General features: G+C 27.4%; 1 protein-coding gene across 6 annotated transcripts in view; it reads right to left on the bottom strand.

Annotated features, from left to right (window-relative positions):
- The window catches only part of LOC147816995 (uncharacterized), a 100,171-nt gene that overhangs the window by 11,700 nt on the left and 75,296 nt on the right, over nt 1-13,175 (bottom strand). For 4 of the 6 annotated variants that reach the window (XM_087153407.1, XM_087153413.1, XM_087153416.1 and 1 more), the window contains 2 exons: nt 11,046-11,230; nt 7,974-8,030 (listed from right to left, as the gene is read on the bottom strand). The gene's annotated coding sequence lies outside the window, so the exon portion shown is untranslated. The remainder of the gene's footprint in view (nt 1-7,973; nt 8,031-11,045; nt 11,231-13,175) is intronic. The other 2 variants (XM_087153423.1, XM_087153399.1) reach the window with 1 other exon arrangement.

Raw genomic sequence — 13,175 nt, 5'->3', positions numbered from 1 at the left:
TTGATTCTCTAGAATCTCGCCAAAAAACATTTACACGGGTGTCCGTAAACTGATCGGTGTGGCTTTTGAAAAGAGAATGAGAGGAGGTCTTCGTAGCGAACCCCCATCCCCCGGGTCTTGACCTTCAAACCTTAAGCTTTCGCTATCCATTTCAAGCAGAGAAGAAATTTATAACTCATGTGTTGCGATAGCATAAAATGTGTCATTCGGAAAATCTTTAATACAAAAATAAGCAACTTCATTTACAAATTAAAGAGCAAAATAGTTTTTTTTAAACTAGAATTATTTCATTTTAAAAAGTTTTATTTTAAATTCAATTTCTTTAATAGCAAATTAGACTAAAATAAACATTAAAATTTCTCCCCTTTCAATTTTGCTTTATAGTTAAATTTATCATATAATTTAATTCAAGACTTACATAACACTCTAATTAAGGTGGAAAATAGTACAAGACTCATAGCATAGTTTAAAAAAAAGTTACCAATTTTTTCCGCTACTAAATCAATTTAATATTCAAATCAAAAGACATATAGAAAAAAATTACTTCTTTCCCAGTAACTATTGAATAATGAAAGAAACATAACTTGCAGTAGCAACACAAAATAATAAACACACATTTAATTATTTTCAATGCTGATTTGGAAAAAATGTTTCCTATGCATGCATTAAAAAGATTCCTTGCAACTAATTTTTTGGGAGAGTTAACAACTATAAGTATGTGTAAAATGTTTTAAATCTCCAGGGTTAGTGGTGTAACCCTGTTTGAAATAGAAAAAGAACATTAAGAGTTCCGAAATTTCGACTTTTATCGAGTTGAAATATTAGTATAGTTTTCAGTTGAAGATACAGAAGCTCAATATTTCAGAAAAAGCATAATTGTTTAGATGAAATAAAATTATTTTGTAATTAGGACTTATTAGGGGAGATCTTTAAATCATGAACAGGTGAAAAATAAAGCGGTATTTCTTGCTGCCTATAAATGACAATTTTCATGCTACAAAAGGAAATAAATTTCATACCTCCCTTTTAATTAGTGGAACTCTTTTAAAATTAGTCAAGTAGAATTCCGACAATAATAATTAATGCTAATAATAACTTTTTCAAAAACACGCCTTAGTAGATAAATTACTTATCATGCACATATTTCACTAATAAAATTATTTTTAGATTGTGACATGATTTATGCTTTGACTGCAGCAAAAGATTTGCCTACAGTTCATCAGCCTCCACAGTCGGACTTTTGGAATGATTCTAAATGTGCATCATACACTCACAAATAACAGTTTTTTGTCATAGATTATTTGTACACATCCTTTTGTTCTTCTACTGGGAGGCTCCGTTACCTGTTCGTTTCACTCATCAGCCGCAGTAGTTGCTTGTCATTCATGATTGTAGATTAAAAGAGGAGAACTGTTTATGTCCCCCTTTCTTTTATAAAATTACTATTGTATTGCCATTAGTTGTATTTTGAAGATTACTTAGTTTAGCAAATAAAAACAAGGAAAAAATCGGTTCTCGCAGAGAGTTATTACACAATAAAAATGCAGTTTCTGCCCATGCACAAATTTTTTTCTTCTCAGAACCAGAAGCAGTGGACATAAACCGTTCCTTCCCCTTGTTCTTAAAAGTTGATTAAAAATCATTTTGTTTGTAAAATATATAAGTATTATAATTTTCGCGTAAGCATATTTTATTTTAAGAATCCTAACAAAAATTAGATGATAGCTGATTTGAAAATAATCAAACGTACTTGAATAAATAATTAAATTAAGAACAAAATGTGTGAGACAATAGCAATTAAAACAAGAAATAATTTTTCTTGCTAATAATATATAATGATGATCTTATATGATATACCGGATCATATTCAAAACTGCTTTTCTCTCTCTTTTTTCCTAATATTTTTTATTTTTTAAAACGTCTATATAAATGTTTAGATTTATATTTGGCAATATTTATAAATTTTTTTTTCTTTTTTAGTAAATTTTTATGTCAAGGGAAGTTTGAAGTTATGAAAATCACGTAAAAGATAAATTTTTCCACATTCCAATGGAAAAATATTTATTATATAGGGAAAAAATCTTTAAGTGAAAAAAAACTAAAAAAAACTCTGTATTAAACTTGGTCTTTTCAGCATGCCAAATTTCAACTTAGTTGCATTCCTGCAGAGTAACTTTGGTCTATTTTCCCATCAAGTTTAGAAGTTACAAATTCTCAAATTAACTATCGAATGCTAATTTTTTTCTTCCATTGTAATCCTTGTATAGTTTTCCACACACCTTAGTAATTTAAAGTTCTAAGTGAGCAGAAATGCAAAATGAATAGCAAACGTTAAGTTAAACTCACAAAACAAGCAGTGTCCCTTTCAATTTTCTGATATAGAAAAAAATTTATTACAAACTTATTTGATATAGAGAAAAAGCAAGTATCAAGTTCGGTGAGCACGGCGCCTTTTTTTTTCTTTCCAAGTTCATATGAAAGGAAATTTTTAGGATTGGTCAGAGAGCAACTTAATCGATTAGATCAACTTCAACACTATAGTCTCAAGTAAAAATCAGTAAGAGTCAAAAGAAAAGAAAAAAATCAGGTTAACATAAGCATTAATAAAAAAGCAATGCACAAAGATCAAATCAGGCTATAATTTTTGATCTTCTTATACTTGTAGTTGATTGTTTCCCAAGATGAATTTCTTTAGCTTTCTTTTCATCAGGGGGTGATTTTAATATTTTTACATGAAATTACCTTAAAGTGTTTTTATATTCCTGTATGGTTAATTTATACATAATTATTGTCCTTTGTCTTAGCATTATTTCTTATATAAATATGAATACTGAAGAAGGAAAAGAATTTAGTGACTTCCTAGGAAACATATTTAGGTTAACTCTTAAACAATTACTGTAAAACAAATAACATTGTTATTGATGAGAATGTTTGCAAGCTTTAATGATGCATTTTTATTGGAGTTTTCATTGACAAGTCTGGTAAATCATAGATTGTTCAAAAAACTTGATTGAAAATATTATTTCAAATTATTTATATAAAAACAGATACAAATTTTACCCACTGCCTCCTCGTTACCCAGACTGGTCAACGATAAAATTATAAAAATTTAAATATTTTTAGGAATGAATGCTCTAAAATTAGTAACTTGTAGTTCAAACACTTTTGTATGTGGTAAGAACTAGAACTCTTTTTCTGCACATCTAAAAATTTTAATTTTTTTATGTATCAATATGAATTAATCAGTATGTATTATTATAATGTAATGTCAAAATGAGAATCATAAGAATCAATGCAATTTTAGGAATAAAAAATTTTTGTATGTATATTAGTGTGTCCGTCATGATATTTAAATATTGATTACTAGAAGAAGTACATGCGTTTGTTTTAGAATAAGAATTTGAAATTTTTTAAATAGGGACGAGCTGTTGATGGGGTGCAGCTGTAGATCCCCTTTCTGTAGGGTAAAAAGGAAAATTAATGATGTCCGGTTATGGGTTTTTCATCCCTCCCTGTTGGTGGTAGTTCTTGAGAAGCCTTGGGCTTTTTCGGCACTTTGTTTCATTTTCTTATACTTTTACTTTGAATGAAGCTCCCCGAAACATCCATTTCATTTTTTACTTCTTTGCTAATGATGCTGATCATTATTATTATTTAACATTTTATCATAGTATTTTTTTTTTTCATTATAGTAATAATTTTTAAGTAGAATTACTTTAAAATCTCTTGTTAGAATTTTTGTCTTGCTAACACGTCTTGCTAACCGTGGAAGGTTTTCGTGGTTTTCCTCACCATGCCATGGAAATAGGATGCAGTTCCAAGAAAAAGTTCTCCACGAAGGCAATTCCCTCCCTTCACTTTTGTACAGGAGTTCTCTTATTTTTTGGATTAGATTCAAAATTACAAGGATACAAAGTTGAACATTGATAGTTATAAGCTCAAATTCGGGTCGGCTGTTCAACGACAGTTATAAAATAAAATTACAAAGGATTATAAAAAAAATGGACAGGGAGTGCAATGGAATAGAAAAATGACTTTTCTATTATTAGTTTGGAAATTGTTATCTGCAAAATCTGGTATAAAAAAATACTGTACTCTGCAGAACACAGAAATGCAAATACTAATTTGAAATTTTACGCGGTGAAAAGGCTAATTTTGTTCATGAACTTAATACCGGTATTCAAATTTGTTCGAAAATTAATTGCAATTTTATTATTGCCTTTTACGCACCTTTTTTTTCTCCTTCTGTTTCTTTTCACGTTATATTCATTTTGTTTCACTGAGCAAAAACGATAAGATTTATTATTTGAAATTATGATGAGTTGTAGAGAAAATTTAGATTTCGGTAATTAACTCGAAAATTATTAATTGTTAATAAATAATATTACGATTGGCTGATATGTTTGCTAGAAAAGAAAATTTAATCAAAACTACCAAAATATTGTAAAACTTACTTTATTTCTGGCTGTAGGGAACACCAAAAAGCCTAGTATTTTTGTAACGAAGAGGTTTAGTAATAATTTCGGTAAAAATAACAAAAAATTTAGATTTTATAATGTGAGTTGAAATGCGATAAATGTGGTAAAATTTCGTAACTTCACCATGATAATTTAGAGCACTGTATGAAAATCATTTGTTCAGAAAAATGTATTATTCAGTTTTATATTTTTTACCAAATGTGAGGTTAAAAGAGCTATAATTTTGAAAGCTAGAGTATCCGGTAAACTGCTATCATTTTAACAAAAAAATTACAAAATACTTGGTTTAAATACTTGGTTTTATTAACAGAGTTATGGTTTCGTTTTGAAAAAAATTTATTATCATAGAATGCGGTAATTTAAGCAAAACTTTTTCTTCATGTAGTTAGCTGAAAGGTAACTTGGTTAACATTTAATTTGCTGAAATAGTGGATTTATGTGTAAACTTAACAAGAATTTTGTTTTGAAATTCCAATATGTTCGAAAGCAATTGCAAATTTAAATACTCATTTGTTATATCTTTCTTAAAGTTTTTTTCTTTTTTTTGCTTTAAATATTGACTATTTATCAATTGTCATAAAAAATTTATTTTATAAGCTTGCGCTCAATTTGTTGTTAATCAAAAGTAGCGAAAGACAGCGAGAGAGAGATTTGCATGTTGCCTAATATCACTCTTAATATTTATATTGACATTTTTAAAAGCAATAAACTTAATAAATAAGGTTTAAATACTCATTTGTTATATCTTTCTTAAAGTTTTTTTCTTTTTTTTGCTTTAAATATTGACTATTTATCAATTGTCATAAAAAATTTATTTTATAAGCTTGCGCTCAATTTGTTGTTAATCAAAAGTAGCGAAAGACAGCGAGAGAGAGATTTGCATCTTGCCTAATATCACTCTTAATATTTATATTGACATTTTTAAAAGCAATAAACTTAATAAATAAGGTTTAAATACTCATTTGTTATATCTTTCTTTAAGTTTTTTTCTTTTTTTTGCTTTAAATATTGACTATTTATATAAATAGTGCAATATTTAAAGCAAAAAGAAAAGAAAGAAAACTTAAAGAAGAGATATAACAAATGATATTTAAACCTTATTATTAAGTTTATTGCTTTTTAAAAGATGTGCAATATAAATATTAAGAGTGATATTAGCAAGATGCAAATCTCTCTCTCAGCTGTCTTTCGCTACTTTTTTAATAAATTCTGTTAACGATTAAAATTACTTCGCATTCTTTTTTCCAATTGAATTACACAATCTGTATTCCTTAAGTTAGTTTTTTTTTTCAAGTAGAGATAAATATTTTTCAAATTTATTAAATCCTCTATTTCATTATGCTTAACAAAATTTTCTTACATAAAGCTACATTACTTGCATATTTTGAAAATAAAATGCTATGTGTTTTGTGAAAAGTGAAAAATATTGCAGCTTAAGGAAGTATATATAAAGAAAAAAATCAATGATGAATGAATGATAAGCAATTACGGGAGTTGGTGAGCGGAGTAAGAAAAGGGTAAAGCCTGCTAGTTTTTATTTTTGTATAAATGGAATTATTTTTTAACAAAAAATAGACAGGTAATTTTTAACCATGCATTTAATAAAATATTTAAAGTTTCAAATGATAAAGAAAAAATAACTTTTTTTACAAGTTATAGTTATACGAATAATAGCAAAATAAAAATTGATGCTACTTCAAAAATATTCTATGCATGTTTTAAAACTGTGTGAAAACAAATAATAGATTTCTAAAATCAATGTTGATGCTTAAACGTAAATAAAATAAAGTTTTAAAGTTAAAGTTATGATTTTTATGTTAAAGAATTTAAAAATCGTGAATTTTAACGCCATAGAAAGTATAAATCTGCATAGCTAAATAGAATTTCATCGTATAAATATCATCTGTAAAAAAGTTAAAAGAACATCATTATCCTTATGAAGATAGTTAAAAGAAGTAAGTATTTAGTGGAAAAGTAAAGTAACTTCAAATTCTTGTTTAAAGTATCCAAGGCAATGAATTTGTTGCAGTTGTCCAAATTATTAGGGACACTTAAAATCTCTAAAAAATTTTCATTTCTCAAAGTGTCATAACTTTTTCAAAAATGAATAAATTTTCATAAAAATTTCAGGATATCACGTTCAAGTCTTCTACTTTCACATAAAAATTACTAATTTAATTTATCTAAATTTTTTGCAAAAATTTGCACATTTGAACAAAGCAATTTTTTTTTTTTAAAAATGTCAAGTCTGACAAATTGCTACTTTGTAACAAAATTTTTTGCATAAATATTATTTTTTACACATTAAAGTACAAGTCATTAACTTTAAAACGCGCTAAAGTAAATGACTTTATGATTTTTTTTGACTGAGATATGAGATTTTGAAAATTTTTTGTCATTTATAGTGAAAACGAAATTATTGTGAATTCGAAAATTTATTTAGTATTTATTCTTCAGCTTAAAGAGATCAACCTATTAACTATTTTCGATTAAGAATTTGTTAGCTATCAATTATTTATTTGTTGCGTAAGGTTCGCATAAGTTTATAATTATCACAGATGAGAAAAGTTTAAATTTTGTATAAAAATAGGTGGCAAAATTAAGCTAAATTTCTTAAAAATTTCTTGAGTCGTTTTTTAAAATTGTTATTGCAAATTTATAAATAATGTTCTTGTTTGTAATAATGTTTTAAATAAAAAACTTAATTAATCCGAATAAGAAAGTTGCGAAAAAATAATACTAAATAATTTTCAAATACGCAATAATTTCGTTTTCACTATAAATGACAAAAAGATTTTCAAAATCTCATATCTCGGTCAAACAAAATCGTAAAGTCATTTACTTTAGCTCGTTTTAAAGTTAATGACTTGTACTTTAATGTGTAAATAATAATTTTCATGCAAAAAATTTTGTTACAAAGTAGCAACCTGTCAGATTTGACATTTTTTTTTTTTAAAAAATTTCTTTGTTCAAATGTGCAATATTTTGCAAAAAATTGAGATAAATTAAATTAGCAATTTTTAGGTGAAAGTAGAAGACCTGATTATGATATCCAGAAATTTTTATGAAAATTAATTCATTTTTGAAAAAGTTATGACACTTTGAAAAATGACAATTTTTTAGAAATTTTAAGTGTCCCTAATAATTTGGAAGGGTACTGTAGATGATTTTTAAATTCCCTGTATTTTCCAAGTTTTCCTTATTTTCAACATGGAGTCGCAATCCTGGCAAGGTAACAAAACAAAAACAAACAACAACAAAAAAGGGTCTTATAAATTATAATAAAAAGGAAGGGAGAAAAAAAGAAATAAACTAAATAAAAAGATGACAAATATGCTTTAGGGTCATGTCAGCTCAAGAAAGCAAATATTCTGAAAGGTAAGTTATGAAGATAATTTCAATCACAAGTCACTAAAAAGTAATAACTTAGTAAAAGTAGTAGTTAACATATATCGTATAGTATTTCACACCATTGGAGAAAAAAAAGATACTTACCACTCCTTTATTTAAATTTCTGTTGATTTTACAAAATGCATAAGGTGGATTTTCATTCTAAAAAATAATTTAATTTTTAATAATTTTTTTAATGTTAAACATACAAATTTAGGGGGGGAAATAAAAATTTTATCCTTTTACAACATTAATGTTCTCATGGCATTAAAACATAAATAATTCAAATTTACTTCAATTTAAATTATGGAAATTCTGATAAAATGTACTAATTTCAATTTATAATTATACACACATTAATTTTCACAACATGGTTTCTCAGTATGTTTCTTTAATACAGGTTGAGTCTAAATGGTTTGGTGGATGGTTAAGAAATAAAGTAAAGCAACATAACTTAAGATGCAGCATTATATCTGTGGGGAATGGCTAAAAGCAAAGATTAGATTAGCCTGACAGGAGACCTACTTGTTCGAGAAATCTTACATAAAATTGAAATTAACAGTGAATAAATATAAATATGAAAACATTTATTGGTTAACAGCCTCAGAAAATGTAGATTATGCAATGTTGGTCCAGGTGCACCAAAATTATGTCTAATAATAGAAAAATCGCTTTTAATTGGTTTAAATGTTTACAGGAAGGGAAATAAACCATGCTAGGATTATGACAAAGGAAATTTGATTTGGCAATAAACATGTGTAACATACCATTATATATAAAGCATATGTGACAATCATTAATATCAAGCATTAGCGACTGATGCTGTTGAACGACTGCCTATGAGGAGATTCAGAATTAACAATGGCAGTTCATTTACAAAGATTTTGGTAAGCAAAGGATCTGTCCCAATTTTATCCAACACAAGGAAAGAGGTGTGGCATCAGTGCCACAATCAAACCAAAAAGAGGTACACACAGACCCATTATAGCAACTTAATCAAAGATTTTATTTTAAATTTATAACCGTTGACGAATAGCCAACCCAATTTTTAGGTTTATGGCTAGTAATATTCAACTAAGTATCATTGTAATTTTGAACCCAATCCAGAAGACAAGGGGACCAGGATTGGGAGAAATTTGCCTTCGTGGAGGACCTTTAGATGAAACTAACCCGCATTTGCGTTACATGGGCAGGAAAGCTATAAAAACCTACCATGGTTAGCCTGACGGCGAAGGGACTCTAACCCATGACCTGGCTAACACTGAGGATATTTTACGTCGGCACTATGGTAGGTGCGAGCCGGGTGCAGAATTCGCATTGACTAGCTGTTGCTGAGATTCGAATAAGGTTCACCTGATTGGAAGGCAAACATCTATCCTCTGAGCCACCATGACTCTTAATCGAAGACTATCGCAAGTGCTTAGTGGGTAATTGGTGTTGCTTTTTAAGGTTGCTAGTTATTTTGTTTTCATGTTTCTTTTACTAGCTTAATGCCTTCATTCATCTAGCTTTGTAGGCATTCCTTGCAGATTACTTACACTTTGATAAAGCAAAATCATATGCAATTTCACTATATTCTCACCGTTTAAGAGATATTTATACTAATTCAACAATACTACTAAAAAATTTCGAATAAAAAGTAAAAGAAAATATAATTGGATGACCTTAGTGGGAGAGAATAATAAAATAGATATATTCAAACTATTAAAAGACCTAATTTTTAATTCATTGGATTTCGAAAAAGGTTCAAGTATACCCTTTTGACAGAATTCACCTCTATTAGCATGCACTTTCAATTTTCTATGCAGAAGTTATTATTAACTCAACCTAATACCAAAGAAAATGCTAGATAGATAAATACATCAAATCTTCATTGTTAATATTAATAAAAGAAAATTATGGCAATAGTAGAAAAATAGTCACTGGCCTAATAACAAAGATTTCATGATTATGTACATATTTTCAGATTCACTCACATGCATCTATTAAATCAAAAATAGATAAATAAAAATTAAAAATACACCATCTAACACTTATTCATTTATTGAATAAAATAAATTTAATAAACTACATAGGCAGATTTTATAAACTAATAATAAAAACTGCAAATGAGGCAATGAAATTTAGCATTATATAAAGCAAAATTTTATAATAATAAAAAATTTAATAAGCAGGTTAAAAATTAAACATTTACTCTAGATCATTATATTAAATATTAATAAAAAAAAGTTATTAAAGTGAATTTAGATTATTAACTAAAGAGAATATATAACATTCACAATCATGAATAAGTATGTTATTTTATGAGAGCAACACAGGAGAAAAACACCAAACTAAATTAGTATACCATCTCGTTACAGTCTATTGACCACAATGGTCAGCTGGTCAAGGGATAATTTTTTAACTGGCAAATGTTTTTTTTAAACTCCCCCCCCCCAAAAAAAAAAATTCAAACTTTAAGTGTCTCGCACTTGAACCAAACCTATAATTTTAAACTACATGTGCCATCTTGCTGCGAAAAATTAAAAAAGCTCTAGAACAGACAAATAACTTAAATATTTTAAAAGTTGGCATACTTTTTAAAAATTGCCAATTTAGCGTCATTTTCCCACCCACATAAAAATTATCCAAACAAATGCCTTACTCTCATATTTTGCAAATTTTATGAGCTAAGGTAATGCAGCATTGGAGTTTTTAAATATTAAAAAATTAGAGCATAAATACTTTTCGTTTTCCCAAAACTGTGGCTTTTCTCCATATTGATGCTTTCTTTTATATTCAGAATAAGCATAGATGGAGCTGGCTAAAGATAGATCAAATTTAACCTAACAGCATACTCACAGCAGCAATTTTAAAAAAATTTAAAAAATAATAAAGAAATTGTTATTAGCAAAAAAAAAAAAAAAAAAAAAAAAAAAAAAAACATTGTGAATGAGCTTTTAAAAATGCAGCCTTAATGTTAGTTTGAAACAGATTTCAGAGGTCTGAACAAACAAACCACCATTATTTTAAAGACCTTTCATGCCGTTACCTTCTAAATTTTTTAAAATAAATCTGCAGGAAAAAAAACCTTTTAACACAATAAAAAGCTATTATTAAAAATTTTTTAGTAATGTGTTTAAACTGATATTGGAAGCTCATTAAAAAGAGACAATAGAAGAAGCTAAGATAAATTACCTTATATGCTAATATGATACACATATCAGTAACAACTAGTTGATTGCAGGGATCATTTTCAGCTGCCCTCCGATATGTAAAAAGTTTTTGAACCACTATTATTTACATTTGCTAAATGACCACCTTGTGTATTTAGGACCACTTCACTGTGAGCCATGACTTTCTCCTTTCCTTCATAAAGTACCCTGAAAAAAATTTAAACAAAGTAATACAGCTGTAAACAATATTCAGCAAAGTAATACAGCTGTAAACAATGAACAATCTTTATTTTTTTTTAATTAATAAAATAGATATTTTGTGAAAAACTGCCCATTATTTTAATTTCCGTAGGTACCACTTCAAACTTTTGCTTCTAGCAACAGCAACTTCTAGCCAGCTTCTAGCAACTTCTAGCTAAGCAAACTGTCAAGCTATGCAAAGTTGTGTTGCTTCTAAATAGACACAACTTTGCTAAATTGGTCCCTTTAAAACTAGTTGTTGGTTGAAATCGGGAATTTCTTTACTTGCACTAAAATAAATAAACTGGTTTTCTGTTAGTTAGTTATTTTAAGCAGTAAAAGAGACTGCAAATCAAAATGGCAATTCAAACAAATATTAATACATACTGATTTAAGGAATACACCGAGATCAAAAGTTTTATTCATGTATGGAGTAATTCATGATATCAGGGTGAAAAATAAAGAATAAACAAATTCAGAACTTGCAGCTCAATTAATCAACTACACAACCCAAGACTTCAGCAGTTTCACACAACTTTTCTTCCACCTTTTAACTTATAAGTTATTTTGATGATTTGGGTACATAAATTATCAAACTTTTTTTTCATTGCAAAAATCAAATGTTTAGTACAAAATCAAATATACTTAGTAGTTAAAAATTAATACCATAGAGAACCGATTATCCTGAACGGTCGGGACGATCGCTATTCCGGATAACTGATTTTTCCGGTTTTCTGAATTGCTACAAAAAGCCGTTTTTTTTATTGTTAAACCCAACTAAAAAGAAAAAAAAAATTTGGAAATAATCTTAAAAATAAGAAGAAAACATGAAGTAATACACTAATAATGTGGTAGGTAATGTTACAGGTTAATGAGAATGCTCTTATTTTATTAGTTTTAGGTTTTGTCCGTGATCTTAATAATCAATGAGGGACAATTAGTCAAAAATATAGGCTGAATATGTAACTAGCAATATTTACAAAAATATGGTATCTTCACATTTTAAGAAATTTTAGACAGTGCAGAAAATTTACATATTTTTTTTTAATAAGAAAGAAACTGAGTTGTAAAATAAGATGCAGATGCTATATTAAACAGTATTGCCTTCAAATACAAGGCTTTTGTTACTAACTAGAATCAGGGGAAAAGAAAAGACTGTAAATAAGTTTTTTTTTAAAGGAGACCAAACTGTAATAACAGGGTGCTCAGCCATATTTTTCAACACAAAATAAGCACCTTTTAAGTACTTTTTTAGCACTCAAAAAATATTTTTAATCACTCTCCAAAAGAAAAATCATAATTAGGATCTGTGTACTAATAAAAAAATTTTCAATTGTTTAAAGTTCTTAATTTATAAACATAAAATCAATAAAATTCAAAAACTTTTAAAAAACTTTACATGATTGTGATAAGAAAAATTGCAGAGAAAATTGTGGAAATCAAGCATTTTTTGTATTTTGCATGAAGATTTAGAATTTAAATTGACACGGCAAGGAAAAAAAATTCTTTTAAAAGATAGAAAACTAAGCACTTCTTACAAACACCAAAAAAAAGCACCTTTAAGGGCTTATAATAATACTAAATGCAGCAAGAATATTTCATTACACATGCTCTTAATCCATAACTAATGAACAGAGAGAAATCAACATGCTATTTACATAGATGTGTTCTTTTAAATTCTGGAAGTTAATCAATTGTATTCCAGAAAAGTTCATTAGTTTTCTTTTTTTTTTTTTAAATTATATTATCATTGAAAAAGTGAATGAGTACTTTGAAACATTTCAAAAATGCATTTTTGAAATTACAAAATATTTACAATTGTGAATTTAGATATTTTTTTGCCAATAGTTTCGTTAAATATCTTCAATGAAATTGAAGATATATAGAGATTATGATATATAGATTTGTTTTC

Source organism: Parasteatoda tepidariorum, chromosome 1, assembly GCF_982258835.1.
Source record: "Parasteatoda tepidariorum strain Cologne lab strain chromosome 1, Ptep-v5.0, whole genome shotgun sequence".
Lineage (NCBI taxonomy): Eukaryota > Metazoa > Arthropoda > Arachnida > Araneae > Theridiidae > Parasteatoda > Parasteatoda tepidariorum.
Note: the sequence above shows the minus strand (reverse complement) of the source record. Positions and strands in the feature narration are given on the sequence as shown.